Source organism: Salmo salar, chromosome ssa22, assembly GCF_905237065.1.
Source record: "Salmo salar chromosome ssa22, Ssal_v3.1, whole genome shotgun sequence".
Classification (NCBI taxonomy): Eukaryota; Metazoa; Chordata; class Actinopteri; order Salmoniformes; family Salmonidae; genus Salmo; species Salmo salar.
In genome coordinates, this window is record NC_059463.1 from 27,626,193 (window position 1) to 27,634,500 (window position 8,308).

Genomic DNA, 8,308 nt, shown 5'->3' on the forward strand with positions numbered 1-8,308 from the left:
TTAGCAGATGTTATTGTAGGTGTAGCGAAATTCTTGGGTTCCTAGCTCCAACAGTGCAGGAGTATCTAATAATTCACAAAAATACACACATCTAAAAGTAAAAGAATGGAATTAAGAAATATATAAATATTACGACGAGCAATGTCGGAGTGTCATTGACTGAAATACAGTAGAATAGAATACAGTGTGTGTATATATATATATATATATATATATATATATATATATATATATATATATATATATATATATATGAGATGAGTAAAGCACTATGTAAACATTATTAATGTGGCCAGTGATTCCATGTCTATGTATATAGAGCAGCAGCCTCTAACGTGTCGGGTTGAGTAACTGGGTGGTAGTCGGCTAGTAATGGCTGTTTAACAGTCTGATGGCCTTGAGATATAAGCTGTTTTTCAGTCTCTTGGTCCTAGGTTTGATGCGCCTGTACTGACCTCGCCTTCTGGATGATAGCGGGGTGAACAGGCCATGTGTCAGTAAATGCTAGGAGTGGTGGTAGGAGTCAGGCGCAGAGAGCAGAGGTAAGGAAATAATGTGTTTATTCCGTAAAACACAAAAACGGTCGACGCCAACACAACCGGCGTGAAATGCGAAGTGCCCAGAACAACAGGTACACAGCACACACATAAAATAACACTAGTCGATCGCCAGCACATCCAATAACAAAAACACACTCTGACGCAAATAATCCCGCACAAACCTGGGCGGGCTACACAGGCTTAAATAACCATAAATCAAGAGAACCAAATGAGGAACAGGTACAAGCAATAAGACATACCAAACGAAAAGGAAAAAGGGATCAGCGGCGGCTAGTAGGCCGGCGACGACGACCGCCGAGCGCCGCCCGAGCAGGCAGGGGAGCCACCTTCGGTGGGATTCGTGACAGTACCCCCCCTCCTGACGCGCGGCTCCCGCAGCGCGCCGCCACCGGCCTCGAGGGCGACCCGGAGGACGAGGCGCAGGGCGATCCCCATGAAGGCGGTGGAATTCCCTCAGTAGTGGGGGGTCCAAAATGTCCCTCCTAGATACCCAGCACCTCTCCTCCGTGCCGTACCCCTCCCAGTCGACGAGGTACTGTAGGCCCCCCCCGAAGTCTGGAGTCCAGAATGGCACGTATCTTATACGCCGGGGACCCCCCAATGTCCAGCGGGGGTGGAGGAACCTCCGGCACCTCACCTTCCTGCATGGGACCAGCCACCACCAGCCTGAGGAGAGACACATGAAACGAGGGGTTAATACGGTAGTAAGATGGAAGTTGTAACCGGTAACACACCTCGTTTATCCTCCTCAGGACTTTAAACGGCCCTACACACTGCGGGCCCAGCTTCCGGCAGGGCAAGTGGAGGGGCAGGTTTCGCGCCGAGAGCCAGACTCAATCCCCTGGTGCATAAACAGGGGTCTCACTGCGGTGCTGGTCAGCGCTCTTCTTCTGCCGTCCACTCGCCTTAGTGAGTGCGTCTTGGACGGCTCTCCAAGTGTCCTTCGAGCGCTGCACCCAATCCTCCACCGCAGGAACCTCGGTCTGGCTCTGGTGCCATGGAGCCAGGACCGGCTGGTAGCCCAACACGCACTGAAACGGTGACATGTTGGTCAATGAGTGACGTAGAGAATTTTGGGCTATTTCTGCCCATGGGACGTATCTCGCCCATTCCCTGGGCCGGTCCCGGCAATACGTCCTTAGAAACCTACCCACCTCTTGGTTCACTCTCTCCACCTGCCCATTACTTTCGGGGTGGAAACCCGAGGTCAGGCTGACCGAGACCCCCAACCGTTCCATGAACGCCCTCCAAACTCTGGACGTGAACTGGGGACCCCGATCAGAAACGATGTCCTCGGGCACACCGTAGTGCCGGAAGACATGGGTGAACAGGGCCTCCGCAGTCTGTAGAGCCGTAGGGAGACCGGGCAACGGGATGAGACGGCAGGACTTCGAGAACCGATCCACAACGACCAGGATTGTGGTGTTCCCCTGAGATACGAGAAGGTCAGTGAGGAAGTCCACTGATAAGTGCGACCACGGCCGCTGTGGAACGGGTAGGGTGTAATTTCCCTCTAGGCAGGTGTCGAGGAGCCTTGCTCTGAGCGCACACCGAGCAGGAGGAAACATAAAACCGCACGTCCTTACCCAAGGTGGGCCAACAGTACTTTCCCCTCAGGTTCCGCACTGTCCTCTCGATCCCAGGGTGACCCGAAGAGGGGAGATTATGGGCCCATCGAATCAATCGATCACGGAGACCAAGCGGCACGTACTGAACACCTGCCGGACACTGCGATGGTGCAGGTTCCAACCGTAACGCCCGCTCGATCTCCGCGTCCAACTCCCATACCACCAGAGCTACCAAGCACGACGCTGGGAGGATGGGAATTGGATCGATGGCCCTCTCCTCGGTGTCATATAGGTGGGACAGTGCATCGGCCTTCGTGTTCTGTGAACCTGGCCGATAAGAGATAGTGAAACGGAAACGGGTAAAGAACATGGCCCACCTGGCCTGACGCGGATTCAGTCTCCTAGCTGCCCGGATGTACTCGAGATTACGGTGGTCAGTCCAGATGAGGAAAGGGTGCTTAGCCCCCTCAAGCCAATGTCTCCACACCTTCAGAGCCTTGACCACAGCTAACAACTCCCGGTCCCCCACATCATAGTTCTGCTCCGCCGGCCGAGCTTCCTAGAAAAGAAAGTGCACGGGCGGAGTTTGAGTGGTGTGCCCGAGCGCTGTGATAGCACGGCCCCCACCCCAGTCTCGGACGCGTCCACCTCCACTATGAATGCCAAAGAGGGGTCCGGATGAGCCAGCACGGGAGCGTCGGTAAACAGTTCCTTCAGGCGACTGAACGCTCTGTTCGCCTCTGCTGACCAGCGCAAGCGCGCCGGACCCCCCTTCAGCAGTGAGGTAATGGGAGCAGCAACTTGACCAAAGCCCCGGATAAACCTCCGGTAGTAATTGGCAAACCCTAAAAACCGCTGCACCTCCTTTACCGTGGTCGGAGTCGGCCAATTTCGCACGGCTTTAACACGGTCATCCTCCATCACCACCCCCGAGGTGGAAATGCGATACCCCAGGAAGGAAACGGCTCATTTGAAAAACTCACATTTCTCAGCCTTAACGTACAGGTCATTCTCCAGCAGTCGCCCAAGCACCTTGCGCACCAGGGAGACATGCGCGGCGCGGGTGGCGGAATAGATCAGGATGTCATCAATATACACCACCACCCCCTGCCCGTGCAGGTCCCTGAGAATCTCGTCAACAAAGGATTGAAAGACGGCTGGAGCATTCTTTAACCCATACGGCATGACAAGGTACTCATAGTGGCCGGATGTGGTACTGAATGCGGTTTTCCACTCGTCTCCTCCACGGATACGCACCAGATTGTATGCACTCCTGAGGTCCAGTTTCGTGAAAAAACGCGCTCAGTGAAATGATTCCACCGCCGTAGCGATGAGAGGTAGCGGGTAACTAAACCCTACTGTGATGGAATTTAGACCTCGATAATCAATGCACGGACGCAGCCCTCCATCCTTTTACTTCACGAAAAAGAAACTCGAGGAGACGGGTGACATGGAGGGCCGAATGTACCCCTGTCTCAGAGATTCCGTGACATGTGTCTCCATAGCCAACGTTTCCTCCTGTGACAATGGGTACACGTGACTCCTGGGAAGTGTAGCGTTTACCTGGAGGCTTATCACGCAATCCCCTCGTCGATGAGGTGGTAATCGGGTCGCCCTCTTTTTACAGAAGCGATAGCCAAATCGGCATATTCTGAGGGAATGCGCACAGTGGAAACCTGGTCTGGACTCTCCACCGTCGTCGCACCGATGGAAACTCCCTTACACCTGCCTGAGCACTCCTCTGACCACCCTCTGAGAGCCCCCTGTCTCCATGAAATATTAGGATTGTGATTGGCCAGCCAGGGAATCCCCAGCACCACCGGAAACGCAGGCGAATCAATGAGGAAGAGACTAATCCGTTCCCCATGATCCCCCTGCGTTACCATGTCCAGTGGCACCATGGCCTCCCTGACCAGCCCTGACCCTAATGGTCGGCTATCTAAGGAGTGCACGGGGAAAGGTTGGTCCAACGACACCAGGGGAATCCCTAACCTTAACGCGAGCCCACGATCCATAAAGTTTCCAGCTGTGCCTGAATCGACTAGCACCTTATGCTGGAAAGTGGGAGAAAACAAGGGGAAAGTTACTAATACAAACATATGACCAACAGGGAGCCCTGGGTGAGGTTGGTGCTTACTCACCTGAGGTGGACGAGGAGTGCTCCGCCTGCCATCCCGATTCCCAGAGGAGCTCCCCCAGCACCGGTCGGCAGTGTGTCCTCTCCGACCACACTGGGTGCAGGAGGAGCCTCCTCCTCCGGTTCCCCTCGACGCGGCCCCCCCTAGCTCCATAGGGATGGGAGCTGGAGGGCCTGGAGGTGGAACCAACAGGGCCCGGTCTGGACGCCCGCGGGCAGCCAGCAGGTTGTCGAGACAAATGGGCATGTCTATTAGTTCATCCAGTGAGAGGGTAGTGTCCCGACAGGCTAGCTCCCGGCGGACATCCTCCCGGAGGCTACACCGATAGTGGTCCATCAGGGCCCTGTCGTTCCACCCCGCTCCAGCAGCCAAGGTCCGGAACTCCAGAGCAAAGTCCTGTGCGCTCCTTGTCTCCTACCGCAGGTGGAACAGCCATTCACCCGCCGCCTGGCCCTCTGGTGGGTGGTCGAACACGGCCCGGAAACGGAGGGTGAACTCGGGGTAGTGATCCCTTGCCGAGTCTGGGCCATACCACACTGCATTGGCCCTCTCCAGGGCACGTCACGTTAAGCAGGAGACGAGGACGCTTACGCTCTCCTCTCCCGAGGGAGTCGGACGAACGGTAGCCAGGTACAACTCCAACTGCAGCAGGAACCCCTGGCACCCAGCCGCCGCTCCATCGTACTCCCTGGGGAGAGCCAGGCATAGGGCTCCGGGTCCGGACGCTGGCGGAGGGGTAGCTGGTGGAGGGGGAGTTGGTGCTGGGGATGCGGTAGGAAGGCCACTCCTCTCCCATCGGTCCATCCTCTCCATCATCTGATCCATCGCTGAGCCGATTCGGTGGAGAATGGTGGTATGATGGAGGACCCTTTCCTCCATTGATGGGAGAGGAGGGGATGCTGCTCCTGCTGACTCCATAGCTGGTGCGGGATTCTGTCAGTAAATGCTAGGAGTGGTGGTAGGAGTCAGGCGCAGAGAGCAGAGGTAAGGAAATAATGTGTTTATTCCGTAAAACACAAAAACGGTCGACGCCAACACAACCGGCGTGAAATGCGAAGTGCCCAGAACAACAGGTACACAGCACGCACATAAAATAACACTAGTCGATCGCCAGCACATCCAATAACAAAAACACACTCTGACGCAAATAATCCCGCACAAACCTGGGCGGGCTACACAGGCTTAAATAACCATAAATCAAGAGAACCAAATGAGGAACAGGTGCAAACAATAAGACATACCAAACGAAAAGGAAAAAGGGATCAGTGGCGGCTAGTAGACCGGCGACGACGACCGCCGAGCGCCGCCCGAGCAGGCAGGGGAGCCACCTTCGGTGGGATTCGTGACACCGTGGCTCCGGTGTTTGATGTCGTTGATTATATTTTTGGCCTTCCTTTGACATCGGGTGCTCTAGCTGTCCTGGAGGGCAGGCAGTGTGTCCCCGGTGATGCGTTGGGCAGACCGTACCACCCTCTGGAGAGCCCTGCGGTTGCGGGCGGTGCAGTTGCCGTACCAGGCGGTGATACAGCCCTTAATTGTAAAAGTTGCTCTTAATTGTAAAAGTTCCTGAGGGTCTTAGGGGCCAAGCCGAATTTCTTCAGCCTCCTGAGGTTGAAGAGGCTCTGTTGCGCTGCCTTCACCACACTCTCTGTGTGGCCGGACCATTTCAGTTTGTCAGTGATGTGTACACTGAGGAACTTGAAGCTTTCCACCTTCTCCACTGCGGTCCTGTCGATGTGGATAGGGAGGTGCTCCCTCTGCTGTTTCCTGAAGTCCACGATCAGCTCCTTTGTTTTGTTGTCATTGAGGGAGATGTTATTTTCCTGGCACCACTCCGCCAGGGCCCTCACCTCCTCCCTGTAGGCTGTCTCGTCATTGTTGGTAATCAGGCCTACTACTGCTGTGTCGTCTGCAAACTTGATGATTGAGTTGGATGCCACTCAGTCATGGGTGAACATGGAGTACAGGAGGGGGCTGAGCATGCACTCTGGTGGGGCCCCTGTGTTGAGGATCAGTAAAGTGGAGGTGTTGTTTCCTACCTTCACCACCTGGGGGCGGCCCGTCAGGAAGTCCAGGACCCAGTTGTACAAGGTGGGGATCAGACCCAGGGCCCTGAGCTTAATGATGAGCTTGGAGGGTACTATGGTGTTGAATGCTGAGCTATAGTCAATGAACAGCATTCTGACATCAGTATTCCTCTTGCCCAGATGGGATAGGGCAGTGTGCAGTGCGATTGCATCGTTTGTGGATCTATTGGGGCGGTAAGCAAATTGAAGTGGGTTTAGGGTGTCAGGTAAGGTAGAGGTGATATGATCAGAGGCTACCCAGAACATATCCCAGTCCGGGTGATCTAAACAATCTTGAAACATGGACTCTGATTGGTCAGACCAGCGTTGAATAGACCTTAGCACGGGTACTTCCTGGTTGAGTTTCTGCATATTGGAATGGAGGAGCAAAATGGAGTCATGATCTGATTTGCCGAAGGGAGGGCGGGGGAGGGCCTTGTAGACATCTCGAAAAGGCGAGTAGCATTGGTATAGTGTTTTTCCTAAGCGAGTACTACATTCAATGTGTTAGAACTTCGGTAGCGTTTTCCTCAAATTTGCTTTGTTAAAATCCCCTGCTAAAATAAATGCGGCCTCAGGATATGTGGTTTCCAGTTTGCATAAAGTCCAGTGTAGTTCCTTGAGGGCCGTTGTGGTATCGGAAAACCGATGAGTGGTCGAGGAGTGTGTCAATTCGTTAGTAGGCAAACGGACAGTCCTCCCCTCCTTGATAGCCTACTTTTGGCGAGGAAGCATAAGTGTATCCTACCGCGGAAGAGTTTTGATATCTGCCACAACCCCTTTGAATCAGCTGTGGTGTTGTCGTCGTCTTCGGAAACCATGCACACGTTTTAAAACGATAGCCAGCATATTGTTTTTATCTATAAATTGTCTTGCAAAACTAACTTCATTTGTTTTTAGTCACTCTACACATTTATTTTGAGAGCCACCTCTGTAAATGTTATTTCTCTGGGTGGAGAAGGACCGATTCATTTTTATACAAGCTCATTTTTGTCCACATTCCATCTCCTCACTACCTTTGACCTTTTTTAAAAAGAGCCGAAAAGAGGTTTGAGAACAGAGACAGAGGATGTGTTGATAAAAGGCCCTTGAGGTAAATGTGTCCCTTGTGAGGAGAGGGGCCTATATACAGATTTTCAGGGCTCTAGTTCAAACGGGGTTAGGGGCATGAGCTTTCAAAGGTTTGCATTTTCAATCACTTGTTATAGGCCAGAACATGATTATAATAATTTCTACATTGCTGTTGCCGACCCCTGTTCTAGGCCTCACCAACTCACAGGAATTTACATTTTTTCACTAAATCGTTAGAAGGAAAATAATAATAATCAACTTCAACAAATACAATAGGGTTTCACTCAGCTTCGCTGCTTGAACCCCTAATTAGTAATTTATAATACTAACATAGTTTATTTAACCTTATAGCATACCTTTGCTTAGTAATAAAGGACCACTTAAGGCCATGCGTTTTTACTCTCTGCATGACCTGACAAGGAAAAATGCTGTGCCCTTAGTTGTAGGCCATAATATATTTGTTATGATTAACCTAATACTATGTTTCCAAGTTAATTTATTCACATAGATTAACATTCTGATCGTGCTCAATATAGTATCTAATACCCTTGAATGTAGTATCTTGTACCCTTGCTTCCATACAATGCAGCACTGCGGGAAACCACAAGAGGGCCCTTAACCCACCAAAAACGCCAGAGTAAGACAAGAGAAATTGAATGATGTGTGATATTTAACATTGTCCAAATATACAATAGTTTTGCAGCAGAATAAAATGGCTGAATATTTGATGCACATCTCTTTTCAAAATGAGAACATGCTGAAAGTTGTGGGCCTGTGGTTAAGGCTGAGCTTTGTGAATAGAGGGGTCTGGTATTGGCATTCTGAGTCCTTCTCTTTTGTGGGCATGTCTGTTACCATGGTATTTCAAGCATTGAAGTGATGTGGCAGGGAAAGTAGTCGAACTG